The 23,267-nt window shown below is 35.9% G+C and overlaps 1 protein-coding gene across 1 annotated transcript in view; it reads left to right on the top strand.

The window, feature by feature from the left end:
- The first annotated feature begins 3,703 nt into the window (after positions 1–3,703).
- Positions 3,704–23,267, top strand: part of klu (zinc finger protein klumpfuss) — a 114,133-nt gene continuing 94,569 nt past the window's right edge. The window contains exon 1 of the mRNA XM_089245174.1: positions 3,704–3,827. The gene's annotated coding sequence lies outside the window, so the exon portion shown is untranslated. The remainder of the gene's footprint in view (positions 3,828–23,267) is intronic.

Raw genomic sequence — 23,267 nt, 5'->3', positions numbered from 1 at the left:
ACTCTTAAAAAATATGTGTGGTATTCGTACCATCTAGAAATAAGTACATGTAAATGGACGTGTAGGCCTATACCTCCTAGAAATGCGCATGTAACTTTTATACCTCCTAGGAATGTGAATGCGACTTTTATTCTTCCTAGGAATGCAAATACGACTTGTATATACTAAACATGTCTACGCAACTTGCTTTCCAGACATATCGCATGTGTCATGCGTATGTATTGCACGATTCGTACGACTTACATTCGACTCGAATTCATGACTTACTTTGCAAAAATGCGTGTGCTTCTAATTGTCCAATATCTAATTGTCTTCGAGAAATGCGTATGTGAATTTGCCTTCCAGAGATTCGAATGCGAATTGCCTTCCAGAAATGCGTGTGCGAATTGTTTTCTAGAAATACGTGTGTAACTTGCTTACTTAGAGTGAGAGATGCTTACGTACCTTACGTCCCCAAAGCAGAATGTTTTGCATTGTTCTTCAACGAGCCCTCGGCTGACTGGAAATGTTCTGCAGTAAAAGTTCCCATAATAGTGTTTTTTATATAACAGTGTTTTTTTCCTCTCTTAAATTATTTATTTATTGGTCATTTTTGTTGCACCACGGTAATTTTCTGCACGCGAGGGCTAATTAGACCGGGTCCTACAATTTATAGCCGATTCCGAACGGCAGGCTTGTTCTTTTTTTATACTCATCGAGAGGTTGGTGTACTAACCTCTCGATGGGGGACCTCTGTGTCAGGAAAGGTTTCTGACAAGGACGAACCGGGTATTTTACTCGCGACGCCTCTAAACATCCTTTGGTACCTTAGGCGAGTACCTGATCGACCGGGCTACCGCGCCCCTATTTATTTATTTTAAAATACAAAGCTACAGATTTAAACCCAATTACACATTGCAGCAAAAATAAAAATTAGCCCAGAATAAATAAAACGACAACATGATGAAGTACACAAAAGACAAATAAAAAGTAACAAAAATTACGCCAAAATACAAAAATTCTATACAAAGATATATACAACGCAATCACAGCAAAAAGATTCTAAAGTCGGTAACATCGGTACAAATGAAAAATATCCAGATGTCGACGAAGCTCTTTGTAAAATTCGGAAAATCTGTTTACGGCACAGTAATTACCAATATTAGTATTGAATGATTTCATGGCAAATAAGCAATTAGATCTTGTATTGCGGCACTTTATATTGAAACAGATTTCGTTAAGAATGGATATGCAATCAATTTGGTTAGTCAACAGTTTCTTGAAGAAAATAACCAGCGAGTAATCTCGGCGTTTTTGCAAGATAACGACATTGAAACAAATTCGTAGCTGAGTGGCAGATAGAATATTGTTATAAGGACCATGTTTTGAAATACCTTAGAAAATTGTTTTGATAATTCCAAGACATAATATGGCAAGCGTGAAATGGGTTCCATATATAATTGAAGCATATTCCAGTTTAGATCTTACAAGCGTATTAAAAAGGGATATTAAAGTATTACTATCGCTGAAATCTCTCGACATTCTTTTAAGAAAGCCAAGTTTTTTATATGACACAGAACAAAGATTTCTAATATGATCAGCAAAGTTAAAATTGGTACTATAAATAACGCTCAAATCGGTCGTAGAGGTTCTTCTAAGCAATTGGCTATTATTAATGTTATACGTAAAAAAGATTGGATTCTTTTTGTGAGTGAATGAAAGAACAAAACATTTATCAATATTGAGATTAAGTCTATTACGTAAACCCCATACGTGAAGTAAAGACAACTCATTTTGTAGGCTATAACATACATGAATACAGTCAATACTTTTAAAAATCTTCAAATCATCAGCAAAGGGTAGACAATTTTTGAAATGTGCGGAGAGATCATTGATAAAAATGATAAATAACAACGAGGCTAGGACAGATCCCTGAGGCAAACCAGAACTAGCAACGAAACCTTGGCATAAATTGGATTTATAGGATACATACAACACTCTATTGGATAAGTAGGAAATGAACCAATTCACTAAATCAGAGTTATAACCGATTTTACTAATTTTGCTAATAAGAATTCCATGATCGATATGATCAAAAGCTTTTGAAAAATCCGTATATATGACATCAAGTTGACGTTTGTTATGTATGGCGTCGATAATACAGGCATTAAGACTCAGGAGATTTCTTAAAATTCTTAAAGATTTCGGCATATTCTGTTTTGGGGCCTTACGTATTGTATGCTCCCTAGAAAGGCGCATGCAAATTGTATACTTCCTAGAAATGCGTGTGCAAATTCCTAAACCTGCATATATGACTTTTTATAGGCTACCTCTTGGAAATGTGTATGCGAGTTTTGTACCTCCTAAAAATGCGTAGGTGACTTCACTTTTTACAAACGTATGTGTGGCATACATTTTTCTTTCACAAATGCGTATGACATGCGTCTTTTTAGAGAATTACGTATGTGATGCCCACTTACCCAATTTAAAGAAATTCCTATTTCAAACCGTTATCTGATGCCTCGACGATATGGTCAGGAAGAAATGCCTATTTGCACGTACGTATTTGCAAAGTGCACAAAAATTAATACGTTTCTCATTTTTCATCACTTTATTGACTTTCCCACCAATTGCTGATCATTAGGACTTGGATTTTTATGACCTAAAGATGAAACATCGTTACTGATAGGTTAAAAAACCGGAATATATTTCACGTTTTTTAATCTATAAAAAAAATTCAAGAAAATCCATTCATAAAAATCCAATCCCTGCTGATTATTTTTCCTCCACCACTGATGGACCTATCACATTCCTTCCCGGAGGTACGCATACTGCCGCTTGGGAACCACCAATCTAAGAAATGTTATGAAACAGATATGAACATTGATCAATTTTACCACGAAAAAACTCAATAAACAAATAAATTAAACAAAAAATTCTCTCTTTAGCATTTGATTGATGTCCGACGTCACATCTTGACTCTTATCACCGTTGTTTATTATTATTATGGTTATTACGTAGTTATTGTCCAGTAAGGAATTATGGCTTGCAGGAATCAGAACGAACCTTTGTCCAGTAACCCATTTCCAGGGAATCATTTCCAACAACTACACATCGATAGATTTACACATACACTCTCTTCGTTTGTTTATCTTTTTTTCTATCTTATTTTTTGGTGCATTTCAGACTTTGTTTAGGTTTTTTTTTTGCGTGAGAGTCAGTCAGTCAGAGACGAAAAAAAAAAAGAAAAGAAAGGAACACAGAGATTAGATGCTTTTTTCGGTGTCTTATCTTGGCGTGGGAGGGAAGAAAGAGTTGTGTTGGAACAACGTACAAGACAAGACGATAATGATGTGAACTCTTGTCCCCGAGAATTGAACTCAAGATTATGTACATATATGCGTACGCGTTTTTTTTTTTTTTTATCAGACTTTGCTGCTACTACTGCTTTGTGCGTCATGTTGTAACTTCCTCACAAAAAACCTTCGATATCGGAAAATGTTGATTAGGTTCAGAAACACCTAAAGTATTAGACGCTGAGCAATTCCTCAATATTTATCCAATAACACAACAACGACAGCCCTACGACTATCCGGACTGCCATTCCACAAGTCATCTTAACTCTCCTAATACACACTTTCTGTTAAGAAGAAAAAGTTTCTTCAAGTCCAAGATATGGATCTTTATATTCTCTGTGATACGTTAACGTTACGAGGCTGATATTGAAATCTGACCATGACATAATGTACAATCGAGATTGCATAAAAGCAGCAGCCAAAGAAAAGTGAGAATTACTCCTAAAAAAAGTTGATGGATGTTGATATTGAAACTTACGGTGGTCGAAAAAGGTAAGTCTGGTCATTAATCATTATTTGATTCTGGTATTATGCTTTTTTTTATCAATGACCCATTGTTGAAAATATTTATTTGATCAATCACTTATTGAGTTGATGAATAATTTCTTTTTTGTCACCTTATTTCAATGCTAAACTTTATTTGGATCCGATTTCTGCATCACAATTGAAATAGACTGGATCCTTTCATTTCTTTCTCTTACAAGGTTAAAATTTCAAGGTTCAAAAATCTCTTAATAACTGTTATCTCGGCTGTAAAAAAAAAGCAACACTGATTGAAGAAATAAATCGATCATCAGTTGTATATCGATTTGCACTAATTTTTATTTTTTATCATAGTGATAAATAATTGTTTCCGATAAAGAATGATAAATCGAAGTTCTTGACATGATTTATGCGTTTCACTCAATAATTCAATCATGGTATTCAATTACAATTTCAACTCATTGTTTCTGCTATTTAATTAGTTTAAATTGACTGTTTGTCTCAATCTCTAAGATGTCTAAAAGTTAACAATTTCCAGAAAATTGTTCGGAATTGGTACTAAAGATTGTAACAATAGTTCTTAAGAATCACTCTTTATGATACCCTTTTAAACAAAAATGTATTTCAATTAGTTGAATATCCGTAGTGGTAGCTAACTTCTTATTGTTTTTGTTGGCTTAGTAGAGAATAAATCTGTACTTTCAGTTGAAATACATTTCAAATTTTATGGATCAATTTTACTCTAAAATTCTATATACACTACGACGCGATTTTTCTTTTCTTACGTTACATTTCGGAAGTAAATTATCTCTGATGCAACACTTGTAGATCATTTCTTAATTTTCTTCAACACATTGCGTTAGTGTGATCTTGTTCTTGTGTAGAACTTGGCTGGTTTTAATCTACATCAACACGAATGATTTTCCATAAAAAGAATTCTGAAGAGAACAGAATGAATGAAATTAAGGTATTCTCTCAGATAGAACCACCCAGTCTCTTATTATGTTTGTCAACTGTCCTTTAATACACTGCTGTTATAATACGGCATCATATGCTTAACAGTTCGCTCGCTTTGATTTCCCATCTTATAAAACAGCGGTTCCCAACCCTGCGGTATGAAATATCACCAGCAACGTCGATAAACGAATTGCGGTAATGGAAAAAAGCAAATATTTAGTTATGGCACACTATTCAAGAAAAGTACGTAAGCTTTTCTTGATTCTTGGATTATATACAAATCCCCCGAATTTTAGGGCTACTTGAGTTTCGTACGCTCTTCTAGGTGCACACAAGCGGCGTCGGTACTAGAAATTCTGCCGCCTGAGGCGAATAATATTTTGCCGCCCTTAAGATAAGGCTACCTAAAAACAGTTTTCTTTCTTTACCTCTACTACCTTGATATAGTGGTTCCCAAAGTGTTGGTCATGATCCCCTTGGGGGGGGGGGGGGTAAAGTTGATGATTTGAGATGTCGTGAGAGATTTTCCTAAATAAAAACGTCCTGATGAGAGTAAATATATCAAATCAATATAATAGCTCTTCTTTGAAGGGGAGCAGGTGGTCCCATAGTGGGTGCACCTTTCTTACTATGTACAGATAGCAGCACTATGCATAACAAGAATTACACGGAAACAAACTTCACGTTAGGTTCACTGCACGTACACACACATTCAAACACGAACAAATTCGTTAGAAATTCCGCAGAGGAATATGGATGAGGTGCATGTGTAGTTTATTAGTAGTGTGGGTGCACCTGGTTACATTTTTTCCAATAAGTTTTGCAAAAATGTCTGCCCCTCAAAGACTTATTGAGCTATTTAGCACATATATATCTTATAACGCATCAAAATTCAACATAAAACTGACTTAAAATAATTTGAAAAGAAAATCTTATTCAATCAAGTATCGCAAATGTGCTTTTGCGCACTTTTATGAGAAAACATGAAAATTAATAAATTAATGTTAATTCTGAATCGAAAGACAAAATTTATTTATTGAAAATCATAAAATCGCTCCTCATTTCCTAGTTTTTAAAATCGCGATTCCATTTCGCCCGTTTCTGTCTCACTCATGAAACCCGAAGAAAATATAATCCACGTTGTGAAATCTGCTTCTATCGTAGCTCATACTGTATGTTGATATGTTGCGTAGCACAAAGTTTTCCCTACTTCTTTATTTATACGTTGCTGTGAAATTTTCTAGCGAAGTAACAGCCCTGAGTTCATACGTTTGTGGTCAGAGGCGTAGTACGCAAGAGAGAGCATAGTGGCGACCATACCCTCCCCAAGACGATAAAAAATTTAAAATATTTCCAAATACTTCAGTAAAAAAATAAAATATCGGAAAAGAATACCTTTATACCGTATGTTATCTTTACCCATTTCTGTTAATTAAAAATGCTTTTTGAAGGTTAGTACTCGATAATTCCCTGTGCTCCCCATGGACTTAATGTGCCCTCTCTAAAGATCGATCTTGTGTGCACGTCAATGCTCGTGTCCCCATTTTCACACGTCGAATAAGTACAGAAAATATGTATGTTTAGAGCCTAAGAATGCTTAATGTACACAGAGTTTTTTGCTGCGCAGAAATAAATTCCTCATATTGTATTGCAATGTGATAGGTCTTCTCATGGTGCAACTTGTATGTAACGCATATTCTACCACAAGTCATTGTACCGCTTGGTCATTGTTTGGCGCAGCATAACCTTGATATGGTCCTTGCACCATATCAAGCCCAATCAAATTCCAATCCAAACTGAAGCTTCATATGCACCCTCGAATGTTTGATGGCATTTATCACAGTAAATCCGTCGAAAAAATATGATGCTCGTTTATGGTGAAGCGCTGTTGGGCATGCTCTAACCCCCACTACTGCCTTTCGACCGCATATTACATGACAGAATATGCTTATGAAGAATTTTATAAATAGAAATATTAGTCAAGCACGGACTCCTTTCTTTTCGTGAGTATTACTAATGCTGTTTTACTATATACAAATATTAACTGTTAAATTTTTGGGACAAACTTGATATCTATTAATACTATTGTTTTTAAAAATAATAACTAATATGATACCACACTGTTCTCTTTATGCGGTGCATTAATCAAAATCCCGTCACTAATTTCAACCGAAGAGTTGTAACAGTTTTACTTGATAGGTGGCGGAAAGTGTTCTAGTTTAATAATGTGTTTCGCACATGTAATATAATATTCTACTGTGTAATTGTTTTCTAGAAAGCATATTTGTGTGGTTTACATTTTATTTTTCCCGTTTATCGATTCTAGTTAAAAGTAATTTAGAAAGGCCCCATTTTCACACGTCGAATAAGTACAGAAAATATGTATGTTTAGAGCCTAAGAATGCTTCCATGTACACAGAGATTTTTACTGCGCAGAAAGAAATTCCTCATATTGTATAAAGCAGCATGTTATATCATTCCGCACAGGTATCGAAATTCTGTCCGAGAAACAGATTAGCGCAAGTGAAATAAAAAACAGTATGCGCCCCCTATCCCGGGAGAAAAAAGTTAACGGGCACATTTCATGTAAGAATAAAATTTTTCCTTTCCCCCTACGAGCATCGCGGTGATCATGCCCCCTCAACCTGAAGCTACCCCCCCCCCCCACAACATTGAGATTTTCGGTGGGGCCTCCTCTATAGTGAATTTACAGTGTAAAAAAACAAAAAAAAACCGAAGTTTGTCCCGAGCCCCCCGTGCAAGAGCACTACCAGCCCTACCCTTGTAGGGGTCATGGTGCTCACTTAAACCATTGAGGATAGATGCTTGACCACTCAAATGAACACCTTATGATTCAATGATTAGCATCATGATTATTTCAGTTAAAGCATATGCCGGAGTTCTTGTACGGGTGATTTTCATATGGTGATGGCTATAATCAAAGATCTTGATTCGTGAATATGCCTCTCAATAGGCTGTTAGGGTTCCAACCTCGTGAGTCCCAGCCATAAGTTCAACCGGGCACGGCACGGAGACCCATGTCCCCATATCCCGCATTGGGCCCCAAGGCTGAATGATTGGTGGGTCACTAGATCAGACTCTTCACGAGCCCATCTAATATGAATTTGTAGTGTGAAAAAAACAAAAATATAATTACACCTGATGAGAATCATTTTGAGCCCACGAGCAGGAGCCCTGCCAGACCCGCCGCCCTTGTTTTGGAGCCATTTTGGATTCGACTAAAGAAAGGAAAGTCAATTGGAAAAATTGTGATAAAGAGAGAAAATATTCTTAACAAAATAGAAAAGGACCTAATATTTTTCAGAAACCAGCTTCTCTAGACATAGGAATCTCTTATTGGAAGTGCAAGAAAGAAGATGTGTTGAGATAAATTAAAAGCAATGTTAGACAATCCAATCTCTAGAGACGAATGTTGCCTATGTATTTCTGGGTCTTCCAGCACCTCACAAACACTTTTACTGTGGGGGAGGGGGGGGGGGTCATGCACGCCGTCTGCTCATATCCGTAGAAGCAAAGTTATTGCAAATATTAGGGAGGGAGGAAATGGCTCGGGGGCCGATATTTCAATTGAAATGATCAAGATGGAAAAGGCGGGCCCAAGACGATGGCTTAGGGGCCCCAATATGAGTTTACGCATATGCTCATATCTGGTGGTAAACCAGCTCCCTACGCATTCTCAAAGGGTACTTAAAGTAGAGCAACTTAAAACACATCCGTCACCTTTGAGCGAAGTGTGATGTCAGTATTATCGCTAGGGCAACACGCACGCACGCGCGCGCGCACACACACACTCTCTTTCTCTCTCTCAAAAAACAGTCAAAAACTCTCTCGGGAAAAACAGTTTTTTGTTCGAAGATGGGAGATGATGAGTCCGTTCGGCATTTTAAGCACCTCAATTTGAAGGGTTGGGCCACGGTTCTAGACAGAAACTTCCGAATCCATCGAACTTCAGTGGAATAAAGTAAATCATTATTTCCTTATCAGAAACTTTCCTGGCACAAGGGTGCAACAGAAACGGCGCAGTCCCACATCGAGGGGTTATCGCACCAACCTCTCGATGAGTATGAAAAAAATTGCCGTTCGGAATCGGCAATAAATTGTAGGTCCCGAATTAACCCTTTCGTGTACAGAAAATGACCGTGGTGCGACAAAAATGATCAATGACTAACGGAGGCTTACAATTATTAAAGAACTTTCGGGATGATTTGATACCATTCTGATATCGTTTCTCAACGTGATTCTCAATCAGTAAAGTACCTATAACATTACGTGTGCTTACCTTAAAAATACTTACGTTCATTTACAAACGCTAAGAGATAATCACAGATTTTCTTTTCCTATTAATAAGAAATAATAATGGAGAAGAGAGAGAGAGAGACCAGTTTTTATATAGTTTAGACAATACAAGATTTTTCACACCGTTATCAGAAGCCGTAATCGTGATGCCGAAGGTGAATTTAAAGCAGGTTTAAGAATTCATTAACATTATCTCGTTGATTTTTATACGTCGCCACTCCTTGAATAGGCCGAGGATCAAACACAACAGCACCCTGCGGGTCAAACCCTCTTCTTTGAAGAAACAAAACTTGATCCGAAAACAATGGGCAGCTTTGTGTTGTTGGTGTTTTTTTTTTAAGTGAACATGTTCGCTTCAGATCGCAGATGAATGACAACAGCTTCCCGACATGACCGGAATTCATAATAGTCCCACAGCTCCCCCACCAACCTTCTATCTTCAATGGTTAATTATCGGGTTATTTATTTATTTTGTTTTGTTTATATGGGTAGGCGTACAAAACAATACAAAACGATGGGGAAAAAAAAACGAGGAGTTGGCCAGGACTACTGGGAGACCACGTTCCAGTTCGTAATGGGTAATTAAATTTATGAGTATGGCCCACCCATCTGGAATTTCACCTTCGAATATATTCGACGCGTACAATATAGCCTAAAATTTTTATAAGAAAAAAGCATTATTTGTATTCATGACTATTTAGTCTCAGCGGATTTCTTGTAAGGCTATTTTTCTTAGATGAAAAATCTTCCGGAATTCTGGAAAATTGAATTTTCTGGATGTTATATGACGAAACGAATGTCTGGAGAGAAAAGTGATTTGTCTCCTCCGGAATCAAACCCGGGTCCCCTTTCACACCGTCAAGTGCGTTAACAAATGCACCAGAAGTGAAAACTTTTGTTTAATTTTTTTTTTTTACTGCGTGACAACACCTGGATAATGACGTTTTCTCGACCATCTAAATGCCAAGGTCTATTCGAAAAAAAAAATCTTCTGGTCCGAATTATCGAAATAAAAAACAATAACCTTCCACCCTAATATTTGCTTTAATAGCTTTGTGCAAAGTGAAATAAGACACGATTCGTCCGATGTGTGATAACACCGTTAGAATTTTTACAGCCACTAATTTAATTACTCAGAGTTATGTGTCACACGACGTATGTATCTGATGGCCATCACTTTATCTTTAATCTGCACCTGTAGTGTGTGTGTGTATGTGAGTGTGTGTTTTTTTGCCGCTTTATGGCTGTGCTCCCCATTCTGAAAAACCATTAAACCAGGGTCTAACACTTCACTTTTAGACTGGCAATCTGCTAATTGAAAATTTTCTCTTTGTGTGACGTAAACGAAAAGTGTCATTTGTGGACAAGTAGTGTAGCTAGGGTGTTATTTGTATTAATTTTTTATTTATAAATTTCCCATCAGGAAAAATTAAAAACGGGATAGGGAGTCATTACTAGAGCAAAAAGTAGCAACACAATCGAAAAACAAAATCATTATGTACCATGCATACACAAAACGTGAGTAAAAGTGAAACCATGATGCACAAATTTTATCATGAATAAAAAACATCGTTACTCAAATATAGCCCCAAATAAAGCAAGATACACAAATTAAAGCAAAAAAAAAGCATGTTTCAGAAATACAAGCAAAAACAAAGAGTGTGCAACGCTACAGTCAGGTAAAAAAACATGGTACCCACACCTATATGATAACAAATACCAGCAAAAAGTAAAATGAGGCACACAAATACAGTGCAGCCTCATAACTCTATCGGTGCATTACTCGACTATCCCGGTAATTCTGCATTTATACAACAGATATGGAAAACGCTCATTGAAGAGATATCGGTTACTGGCTCAATATTAGCAGATTGTTACCGCCGTCCATTGCAAGGACGGCGGAGGGGGAAGAATTCTGTCTGTCTCAATAGCTTAGTTGGTAGAGCGCTCGTCCGGCAAACGAGATAGAAAAAGTGGGGTTTAAAACCCACTTCAAGAGAGAGAGAGAGAGAGAGAGAGAGTTTTCACCAATGACTGTTCTCCATTTCTTTCCTTACGAATGAAAAAAGTCGTTAAGCGGGTGCTACAATTTCCCGCAATATTTACACATGTGAACGGGACTATTGAAAATTCAATAAAATCTCTCCAACTCTACACATGATGACCAAACCCCGCTTAAGTCGAGTACGATTTCAATTGCGCTATCACAACTCATTTTCAGAAATCGCCCATGTTCAGTTCAAAAAGTTTTACGATATTACTCTCGAGTGTTTCAAAAATTGTATGTTTCATTTTTTTCCGCCATTTGTTTGATGATCAATATGAGTCGAAGATTTTCTCCGACAACTTCGGGTAGGGTTACATCCCGTTATTACTCTGTTTGGAACTTGAAAATTAAACTTGTAGAATATGAAAGTAATAGATAGATGTGAATGATTTTTGACACTTTGAGCGAGAGATGGTTTAGAAAGCTAGATCGAAATGTTTTAAGCGAGAGAAGGAAAGTTATTTTGGGCAATTGTGCACTGCTCATTCGCAAATCACAGGTCTTCCGGCTGTCGAAATATACTTTTTTCTAATTCGGGATTATTCTCAATACGAAAATTTTTCATAGGAAATTGCAGATCAAAAAACATTTTATGAATTTGTAGATGATGGAACATAGAATTGTTCAACAATATTCATGCACGTATACATATGGTACTGCCAAAGCTCAAAATTCGGGCATTGGCCGGGGCAAGTCACAAAGTAATTGGCCAATTCACGATCTGGCCAATTTCGTTGTAAATTGTCCCAGCCTATGTCCGAATTTCGGGCATTAGCCAGTTACTTCGCGAAGTGGCCGGAGCTCCCTGATAAGTCCGATAACAAAAGACATGATTCGGGATCATCGTCAACTTGGCACATTTTTTGGTGATAATTATGTTCACGTTAGTTATGGCCACTTCATCAAACGGCAGTCACGATGAGGTAATAATTTTTCTCTCTCCAAAATTAGGCAGAAAAGACTATATGTCAATATTAACCATTTTTATAGTTTTTTTCTGAAATTTCACTTTTTTTTCTCGCGTCACAGGGAGCTAATACAGTGTATCCCAAAGTGGGCAATATCGCCCTCCGATGGGCGATGGAAGGTTCCAGGGAAGATAGAAAAGCTACGGGTTGTTATACCCGTAGCTTCTATCCTATGGGTTCGCTTGAGTTGGGGGCGATGAGAGAAAAAGAATTCAGAATAATGGGGCGATGCAACAAAAAGTTTGGGAAACTATGAGCTAATTCAACAAAGCTGCTGTACAGAGTGTCCTGTAAGTGCTAGCACGGCGTTTATCTCATGAAGCATTTGTCGAAGAGGCATGGTTCCAGTTTAAAAAATGTTCAAAAAGCGTTCAAAAATTATCCTGTACCAGTTTTCAGAGTGAAAATACAGTGCCACAAAATGAAAAATCAAAATTTCATAAGGTTCCCCTATGCTCCAACTTCCAATCATAACAGATCTTGCGTTCAACCTCCCGAGGCCAACATAAAAAACCACAGTTTCTAAGTGCAATATTCACTGAGGTATTTGCAATATTTTAACAAATATTGGACTTTTGCATTTTTTTTATTTTTTTCTCATGAGAGACAGGGCAGAAACGTTCAAACAGGAAGTTAGAGGACAGGGGGACAGTATAAAAATTTAGATTATTTATTTGGATTTCACACTGTATATTTTCACTATCAAAACTGGTACACGGTAATTTTTAAACGCCATTTGAGCATTTTTTTAAATTGAAACCATACCTCTACAATGGACGGTTGATGAGATAAAGGCTGCATTAGAACTTACAGGACGCCCTGTATAACATGATATGCAAAATAATACACACACACACACACACAAAAAACCAAGGTATTTCAGTTTGGCATCGTGAAAAACCTAAATTCATGTTACGGTAGTCGTTCGATCTTAAATTACGTGCAATAAATATACTCTAGAATTACTTACCTGTTTTGAAAAAAAAAAATTTCAAAATAGTTGTTGAAGAATTTAAAAAACTGTCAAACGGTTTAAAGAATTTCAAAGAGAAAAGTTTTAAAGTTTTTTTTTTTAACATTTACCATAGCATTTCTACATGCGCAACTTTAGTGACGCTTATATAGCATTTCTCGTCGTGTCATTTGCAACATTGGTGTTATAAAGAATAGAAATTGGGATGGAAGTTGAAAAAAAACCTTTGGAATGTTGTCTTTTAAATGTTTGAAGCCGTTTGTCTCTATCCTTAACAGCTTTTTTTTTTTTTTTCAAAACAGGTCAGATTCTTCTAAGCCGCCCTATATTTATTCTAGCTTCTTAGGGGACCGGGAATGGGTAACTAAAATTTTAGAGGCAAAACTAATTATTAACGTCAAGATTATTTACTGCTTAGTAAAATAATGATAAATATTTATATATGGTTGACATTCAATCAAGTTCAATTATTAAAATTGTATAATATTTTATCATGTATATATTGTTTATAATTTGTGTTAATTGCATTTTTAATTGGGTTGCTGTATTTTTGAAATATATGACATCCATATTTTTATGGGCATCTTTTTATCAGCCACCTCGTTGGGCATTTTGCCTGTTGTGGCGTTGTATTTGTATTTGTGTGTGATAGCCTAACCAACTAATATAACTAATATATATAAACGCATTGTCTATAATTGTTTAAAATATAGTCTAAAATTGTCTAAAGTTTTGTCTAAAATTGTCTAAAGTTTTGTCTAAAATTGTCTAAAATATTGTCTAAAATTGTCTAAATTGAATAAAATGTTGTCTAGAACAATGTCTAAAATATGGCCTAGAATTTTCTAAAACATCGTCTAGAATTGTCTAAAATTGCCTAAATTGAATAAAATTTTGTTCAAACTGCTATCTAAAATTGTCTAAAAGGTTGCCCAAATTTGTCTGGAATAATGTCTGAAAAATATGGACTAAAATTTTCTAAAATATCGTATAAAATGTTCTAAAATTGTTTAAAATATTGTCTAAAATTTCTTTTCTGCTTAAACACATAAAAATAATGTTCCTATAAATATACACAGTTATGGGGACCATATAACTCGTAAAATACCTCAATTTTTTTTACTCGACGGGGCATAACAAAGTGTCACGTTTCACCTGATGAATATTCAACACGGGAAAATATCGGAGCGTATTTATTTCAATAACATTCTCTTATCTTCGTGTCGTCTTTATTATTCAGTGGATAAGTTGATGGATTGGCGGGAAAGGGCTCTGATCAGATATTGTGGTCAGTGGTTAAGGTTGACGAGACGTCCGTCCATTGCCCATCCGATAAGAAAAAACAAAATAAACGCTTCTTTTTCTAAGTTGATCTTCCTCCGTTGATCCGATAGAAAAATTTGACATGATATCAGATGCATTCACGTGTAGTTCAATTAATGGGAATTTAAATAATTACTGACGTTCCGTGCATTTTTATGGCATAGAATATTGAAGTTCGTACCACGCTTGAAATAATTAATATGGTTGGAAGACATGAGATACTTGACGCTTTGAAATTACAGACTAATTTTTTTCTTTTATAAAATAATTATCGATTTTTCAGGGCTTAGTTCGAGATTATTCGCATCAAGTATTTTAGCCCTATAAGGGTCAACGTCAACTTCGTAATCAATCAACTTGTGTATTTTCATCATGAGACATCAGCTTGTGAAGCCAGTACAGCCAGTGTGTGTATATCGCTAAGTGATTGCTCTCTCATAAATTATATTACGCATATAAATATTTATATTTTATTCGTTTTTTCTTCAAAACTGAAATCTGTTCTTGAAAAAATTCTGTACTTTTAAATGTTAATAGTTGGTTATGAATTTATAATATAAACCCCTTATTTTTAATTTTCGTCATAATGAATGTACGAAACACACGTGCCCGAAATTTGAGATCGTAAAAACTGGAGGAAACAAAAAAAAAAAACTCCGAACGTGGGTTTTGCGTCGTTTTTAATGGAAAATTTCATTAGAAAACTGAATAATGCATGTACTATAATCGAAGAATGCGCAATAAAGTGTGCAGCTTATAAAGAGAATGATAATACTTATGCATACAAAGGGTATAAAATACACAGTTACTATATGACCACAAAGTCAACTTATAAACAGCGAAAAACAAAAAAATAATTTGACTTAATTACTGTAAAGTTTTATACAGTATGTCTTAATATGGTGGTGGATGACTTCTTTAAGGTCGAGACGTACTTTGAATCATGCCGCCATCTTTGAATGTATGACATCCCGCTGAAAAAGCATGAAAATCCTGATTTTTTTTTTCAACTCCTAATGATACTTGGCTATTTTACTGCCAACAACGGTCATACATACATCAGTTTCCAACCAGTGGAGTTGGGGGGAAATGAAGGTCTCCGTCTGCCGGTATTTGACCCAGGCTCCGTAGATAAAGAATTAGTTTCTAATGTTCCGTTGACTGGATTCGAACCATGGACCTTGATGGTAACCTCCATAGTGGAAGACGACAATCCTACCACTGCGCCACTCGGGGGGAAGGGATTTATATGGTACTTGTGACGGGGAATGTGTGCTACGTAAGTTGCATTTTCCTAAAACTGCATGTATTGTTATGCATTTTGTTTTTTTATAGAATAATTATCGGTTTTTACGACTTACCTAAAACCATCAATTATTTTAGCCCATGTTATACAAGATAATTCGACCATTATCTCACCGACCGATCGTCTTAAAGGCATGGTTCTAAATTGAAAAAAATGCTCAAAATGTGATCAGGAATCACTCTGTGCCAGTTTCGAGTTTTCGAACTAACGGTATGTCATAAAATAAAATAAAAATTTAAACTTTTATATGGTTTCCCACGTCCTGTGACTTCCGTTAGAAAGTTGTTACACTGTCTCTCCTGACCAACAAAAAAAAAATCCCATATTTCTATGTGTAATATTCGTTGAGATATTTTTGAACTCAAAATTGGAGAAAAGTTGGTAAAATGGGAAAATGCATAAAGGAAGGAAACGTTAGTTTCAACGCTATTTATTATCCGTTAGTTTAACGCTATGCTTTCCCAACTTTTCTCCACTTTTTGAATTCAAATATCTCAAATTCGAATAATGAACAATATAAGTAAATAATGAATAACCATGGATTTTTTTTTTGGTTGGCCTCAGCAAAGACAGGATAACATCTTTCCAATCAGTGATTAGAGAACGGGGGGGCCATAAAAAAATTTAGTTTTTTTTTTATTTTACGTCATACTATATGCTCACTCTCGAAACTGGTACACAATGATTCTTAAACACATTTTCAGCATATTTTAAATGAAAACCATACGTGTACGGCAAATGGCTGATGAGATAAAGGCTGTCTTTCAGGATTCCGGGTATAGCCGATAAAATTCTGACGCTCGTTACAACGACCATGCGTTATTGCAACCATTCCGTCATAACGATCGTTAAAATAACTTTCTAATTTTTTCCTATTATATCCCATGCTATTTTTCATCTAATACAACGATCTGCAAAGACCATTCAATCCAATTACTCCAATACAATGCCCGAATTCAAATCTGTTGCGACTCTTCTTTTTTTTTGCAAAGAAATGTACAAAATTCTTGTTTTTCGTTTGCCAAAATTGTGTTTGATCTAGACTGTTGATATCGAAGAATTCGGTACATAGGTGTGTGCAATCAATTATTACAATTTGATTATTATTTTCTAACCTAATCCATTTCCACTACACAGGGCTGCCCTTAAGGGCGGGGCCCACAGCGGTGCGAAAATAATTGCAGAGCTAGGGGGCGTCTTGATAATTTTGCCCACCCCCAACCCCGAATTTTATATTGGGAGGATATATATTGGAGAGTAAATGCAAGAAATAATTCCAGCATCAATGAAAATTCAAAATAAATGAAAGGGGTCATTCAAGAATTACGTCAGCTTCGATGGGGGGGGGGGGTTGGATAATGCTTACGTCATCAACCATATTTTATGAAAATATTAAATATTTTTAATGGCGTCTTACTCGTGCACCAAAAAAACGAGAAAAACCTTTCGATAGTTTGCGGACACCTAAACTAAAAATCTCCCTATTGATGTCTCCTAGAGAGCTACTTTAGTGATCTCTAAATGTTTCGCGGATCCAAGTGAGCTGAAAATGTGTCCGAGCCGCTTAAGTGTTCTGGAACTGCGCCACGCATCACTCAGGTGATCCGTAATTATGCCGGGGATCACTTAAATAATCTGAGAATGTGCCGCGGGTAACTTGAGTGATGTAGAACCGCACCGGGGGCCGTTTTAGTGCTTTAAAACTGTGTGCCAAATGTCACTCAGGAGATCTCTAAATGTGCCACGGATCATTTAAGTGTTCTGGAAATGTGTCGCGAGTCACTTCAGTGATCGGAAAATGTACCGCTTAGTTTCATTTTTACAAAATTAGGTCTGGGAGGGGGCAGGCCGCATCAAGTAACCCCCAAGGCCATACTTGGTCCGCGGGACAAGGGTTTACCATGTATGGCTTAGAGGGTGGGTCGCAATTAATTTCTTAAAGATAAATTTTGAGTTCATACCCTTCAAATAGCATTGAAATCAACAGAAATTGATTATATTAAACATAAGAGATTTAAATTAAAACATAACGCATGCCCCCCCCCCCCCGGTGTATGTCTATGATCCCACCAATCTGCATTACGATTTACGAGCTGATGACGAAATTTTGTTGACGGGGGAGGAAGGGTGTCAAAAATGGCTAAAAAATTGCTGACGAACTGCTCCAAAAAAGTGTTTCCAGAAATTGATGAAAATTCAGAGAATTCCAGAAAATATTTCTTTCTAGATGAAAATGCAGAATTCCAGAATTTGTGAAAGGCACTATTATTACTGTAAGTGCAGGGCCTCCCGAAACGCGGGGCCCGATGCGACCACACCTGTCGCACATCTGTAAGGACGACTCTGCCACTACACCCGCTTACATGGAAAGCAAAACGAATAGTACAATTTTTTTATTCCGTTCAAACATTCTATCTTAAGAAGCTAATTATTTTTTCAAACGTTCAATAGAATATCCTACTAATATCACGCCTTTTTTTACTTGGGGCGTGGGAGGGGAGATCACTATAACGAATGTCGAATTTTGTGAGCACTCATTGTCTCTTCCAACAGTTTCAAAATAATAATAATAACAGCTAAAAACTATCAACGACTAAAATTTTGAAACCGTTGTTATATGGATGTAATCTACTATGCACTGCAGAATGATGCTTTCTTTACATGAAACGCATGAAAACATGCGCAACAAAGTCACAAATGTCAAAAAGTAGATTTTTCAATAGAAAAAACAGTTTTTGCATAAAGTGGTTCAATACTAAAAAATTGCAAAACATGTGTCTATGTTTGTAATATATCTAAATTTCTATCAAAAAAAATCTATACTAATTTCATAAGATGAATTTTATACATATTCAGAAAATTGATGAAAATAGGATGAAATTTTTTTGTGAATTAAGCCAAGTATTAAGATCAGCATACGAGAAAACATCACGTCAATTTTTTTCACGCCAATTGTCGAATTTACATCATCAAGACCGCCGTGATTAAGAATTCTTGCCTTCCAAATCCCCATTACAATTGCTAGAATTTCTTTTTGAAGTATCGAACGAGCGTCCCGTATTCCCCCGAACGATATTCAATTACATGCGTAACATGTTTTTCTATTTTTTTTTTTTTTTTCCATGATGAAGAAGGGAAACGTTGGAAGTGAATGATGTGTGATGATGATGATGATAGAGACATAGAAAATTATAAGTTTTAAGGTAGAGAGAGGTTCGGTCTTGTTACTTGTCGTGGGTGGAGTCCTCTCTCTTTCTGGAAATGGTACGTGAAGTACCTGCAATTTTCTTGTCCAAATGCCTTCCTTCATCAAAAGAGAACACACATTAACTCCGGGTTTCAATCGAAGTACCGTTAAAAGCCTCTTCTTGTTGTTGTTCGTTCGTTTTGCCATCTCATTAAACTGTCATTACGAATGAGTAGATCTTGTATACCTATGTATGTACTTACTTTGTAACACTATTCGACGTGGGAAAAACTTTCCTCCCACTTATTTTGTTAACAGAAAAAAGGTAAGAAAGAACTTCGTAACTGGAGAAAAGCTTGTCTTTTCACGAACGGAATCGAAAGACTGAATGTTTATTTGTTTTCTTATTAATTTTAAAAATCTAGTTGAAAGTTGGAATTTTTTTTACAAACACCCACTTGTTCTGTCCACAATTATTTTATTTTTCTCATGGAAATTCGATTTTCTATATGAAGTGAAGGTTCATTCAATAAATGATATTTAAATTTTTTGGAAAGGATATTCAAAAAAAAAAATTACGAGTAAAGAAATGGAAATTTTTCAAGAAATTCTGAAAATTGTAATTTTTTTTAATGTACACGTTTGATCAACTTTCCATTTTTTGAGGATTTATGGTGTGCTTTAAATAGTAAAAAAAATTTGGTCCAATTACTTACGAATAATACTTTGTCTTAAATTTTCATTACAAAATTTCACGAAAAATTACATCACAATATTTACATGAAAATTTTTTATCTTAAAATCAACTTAGAAATTTTAATTAAAAATTTGAAACTTTTTTTATCAAATATAGAACTTAAGTAAAAAAATTTAAATAAAAAAATTCATTACAAAATTAAAAAAAATTAATTATCTTTACTACGAAATCAATATAAAAAAAATTTAATGAAATAATGTCATTGCGTATAATTGAAATGTATCATAAGTTCTACTTTTGATTCTATCAACTGTATTTCTATTAACATGAAATTTAAATGGAAATTTTTATCACAAAATTCATATAACACTTCTTCCATGAAATTTACATAAAACTTTAGTAGCGGAAGATTTTTATCGAAATATTTGCATGGAATATCTTCATCTCAAAATTAACTTGAAAATATTTTCTCAGTTACAAATAACATTCCAATTCAAAAATTACAGAACCTTTTCTTGAAGTAATGAAATAAATTCATAATTTAAATTTACGAGAGAGAGCATAATTATTTTTTATTCATAAGTACTATACCATGAAACAAACTTATTAATTCTACATAGAGAAAATAATTTTAATTTGTTTCCCTTCTTCGCATCTGGTGAATATCGCATTCCTGTGAATTACATTGGGTGTTGTTATCCTTCAGATTCATGAATAGTAATTATAGACGATAAGCATCTCTGTCCATTTAATTTAGTCTTCTTCCCACTTATTAATTGAGACAGACACTCGTTGATGGTCGAAACACGTGTGCGCAAGTGCCAAAGCGTTTCTCGCTTTTGAAATTTTCGCCCACGCTGCACGTTAGCATGGCTCTTTGAAGATGGTGATGATGAAGATCAAGTTAGTTTTACAAAAAAAATGGGGGGGGGGGGAGGGGAGAAAATGAGAAATTGCCACCACTTCTGGTTTTTGAATGTTTTTTTAATTGCTCATGGAAAACCGTCAACCGTTTTAAGAAAATGCGTGTGCGTCCCGTGTTATTAGGATTAGGGCTCATGAGAAGGCGTGTGTGAAGTGTCATTCAATTTCAAGGATTTTCTCCAATTTTTATTCATTTGTCTCTCTTCTCCTTCAATTACAATATATATATATATATACATTTTTTTTTTTTTTTTCGATCCTGTCGTACTTGGCCACGACTATTACCATGGAATATGCTGAAATCCAAGGTCGTATTTACAAACCTCTTTCACTGCCGCCTCCTTGAATTTCACCGACTGAGTACATAAATCATCACGTAAGACTTGGTAGAATTTGCCAAAACAAATATATGTGTGGCTGATGCGTATCGCTCTGGACAGAGATACAGTAGCGCTCAAAAGTCTTCTGACAACAATAAATTTGTCTACGAATTTCGTATTTTAATTTTTTTAAATAAAATCTATCATATGAAACACAAACACTGAATATCGTTATAAACCATTATGGCCAAAAAAAATTTTTATCTACACTTTTTAAAATCAGTAAAAAAAAATTGATCACCATTTATGGTGGGTCAAGTCTTTTGACACAAACAAACAAGAATGCAAAAAATTAATAGTCAAATCCGTCATGTCATGGGCAATATAATAAAGTAGAATGAGTCAACTTTTCATTGAAAAACCTTCGAATTGTATAACTACTTGCCATGTTTTGGTATGAACCCAATAAGTTTGCTCCATGGTCTCTCAGTGGGTATTTTTCCCTCATTCTTTTTTCACGCAATTGAAAAAACTATCGAATTAACGTAATTTCTGACTCCGACTCGTCTACGGAGCTCAATCCATAAATGCTTGATGGTATTCAAGTTATAGCACTGACTTTGTCACCCATAAAACTCTCATTTTGTAGCTTTTCACAGGTAATGTCGAATAACTTTCGAGAAATATTCACGGTCATTGTCGTGATGGAATATCAGTAATAGCGGCATGTGTCGCTTCGTAAATACAAATACAAATACAAATACAACGCCACAACAGGCAAAATGCCCAACGAGGTGGCTGATAAAAAGATGCCCATAAAAATATGGTTGTCATATGTTTCAAAAATACAGCAACCCAATTAAAAATGCAATTAACACAAATTACAAACAATATATACACATGATAAAATATTATACAATGCCCATAAAGAATACTTATGGTTGTCTTATTCTAAGAATGGATAGCTTCTCGATTTACCCCAACATGTTTATCGTATTTCTTTTTAAACGTGTCAATTGTGTTACAATTTACTACCTCCGGGGGTAAGCTATTCCATTTATTAACAACCCTATTGGAGAAAAATTCCCTGCGACACCATAACCTTGCATTGTCCCTCACCAATCGATACTGGTGTCCCCTTGTAAAAGCAGTCGATTGGCGGTGTACTAAAAGTTCATGGTCCATCCTATCCATCCCATTGAAAATTTTGAACACTTCGATCATATCTCCTCGACACCTGCGTTCATCCAATGTAAACATATTCAAAAAATGAAGTCTTTCTTCATAACTCAAGCCCTGTGTGCCAATAAGGACACGCGTAGCTCTTCTCTGCACCCCTTCAACCAAGTCTATGTCCCTCTGTAGGTATGGTCTCCAAAACCTTACAGCATACTCCAGTCCAGGACGAACTAAGCCTCGAAAAAGCGGAAGAATGACTTTAGGAGAACGCGAAGAGACCCTTTTGAAAATGAGACCAAGCATTCTATTCGATTTTTTGACAACCGCTGAACAATGTTCAGAAAACTTAAGTCGCTCGTCAATGAGAATTCCCAAATCGGTGACTCTAGTTGCATCCGGGATAGTGACACCATTCAACTCGTAAGAGAACCGTGGGTTGTTCGAACCAAAATGAGCGACCATGCACTTATCTACGCTAAACGTCATGCTCCATTCATTTGCCCATGCTGCAATCTTGTTTAAGTTGGTCTGGAGCAACTCCCTATCGCTTTCATTTCCGATTACCCCCATTAGCTTCACATCATCTGCGAATTTGCTAGTAATTCCATCGATACCCTGATCGAGTTTGTCGATAAAAAGTGAAAAAAGTATGGGGCCAAGGACACTTCCCTGAGGAACTCCACTTGTGACGTCTGTCCAACCAGAGAATTCCCCGTTCACCATAACTCGTTGCGACCTATCTCTTAACCACGATTCTATCCAATTCAGCAAGTTGCCCCCTATTCCAATCTCGTGTAAACGCTTCAAGAGTTTGCCATGTTGGACCCGATCGAATGCCTTCTGGAAATCAAGGTAAACAACGTCGACATTTTTGCTCTTACCCAAAGCCTTAGTCACGTAATCATAGAAGCAAAGGAGGTTAGTTACACATGACTTCCCCTTCCTGAACCCATGCTGATTATCCGACAATACATTATTCTCGTCTATCCACTTCACAAACTGCCTTTTGATGATAATTTCCAAAATTTTCGAGAGGGAGCTCGTCAAACTCACTGGACGATAATTAGACACCACTTCTCTACTACCCTTCTTAAATATCGGAACAACGTTAGCCAGTTTCCAATCTCTCGGGACGATACCCTCAGCAACACTACTCCTGTATATCTGTGCGACTGGCCCCAACAATTCATTAGCACCTTCCCTGAGAACCCTGGGATAGATATCATCTGGTCCTGGTGCTTTGCTTGCACA

Source organism: Pholcus phalangioides, unplaced genomic scaffold (assembly GCF_987345545.1).
Source record: "Pholcus phalangioides strain wild (caught in Gottingen) unplaced genomic scaffold, Ppha-v1.0 ptg000015l_1, whole genome shotgun sequence".
Taxonomy (NCBI): Eukaryota; Metazoa; Arthropoda; class Arachnida; order Araneae; family Pholcidae; genus Pholcus; species Pholcus phalangioides.
Note: the sequence above shows the minus strand (reverse complement) of the source record. Positions and strands in the feature narration are given on the sequence as shown.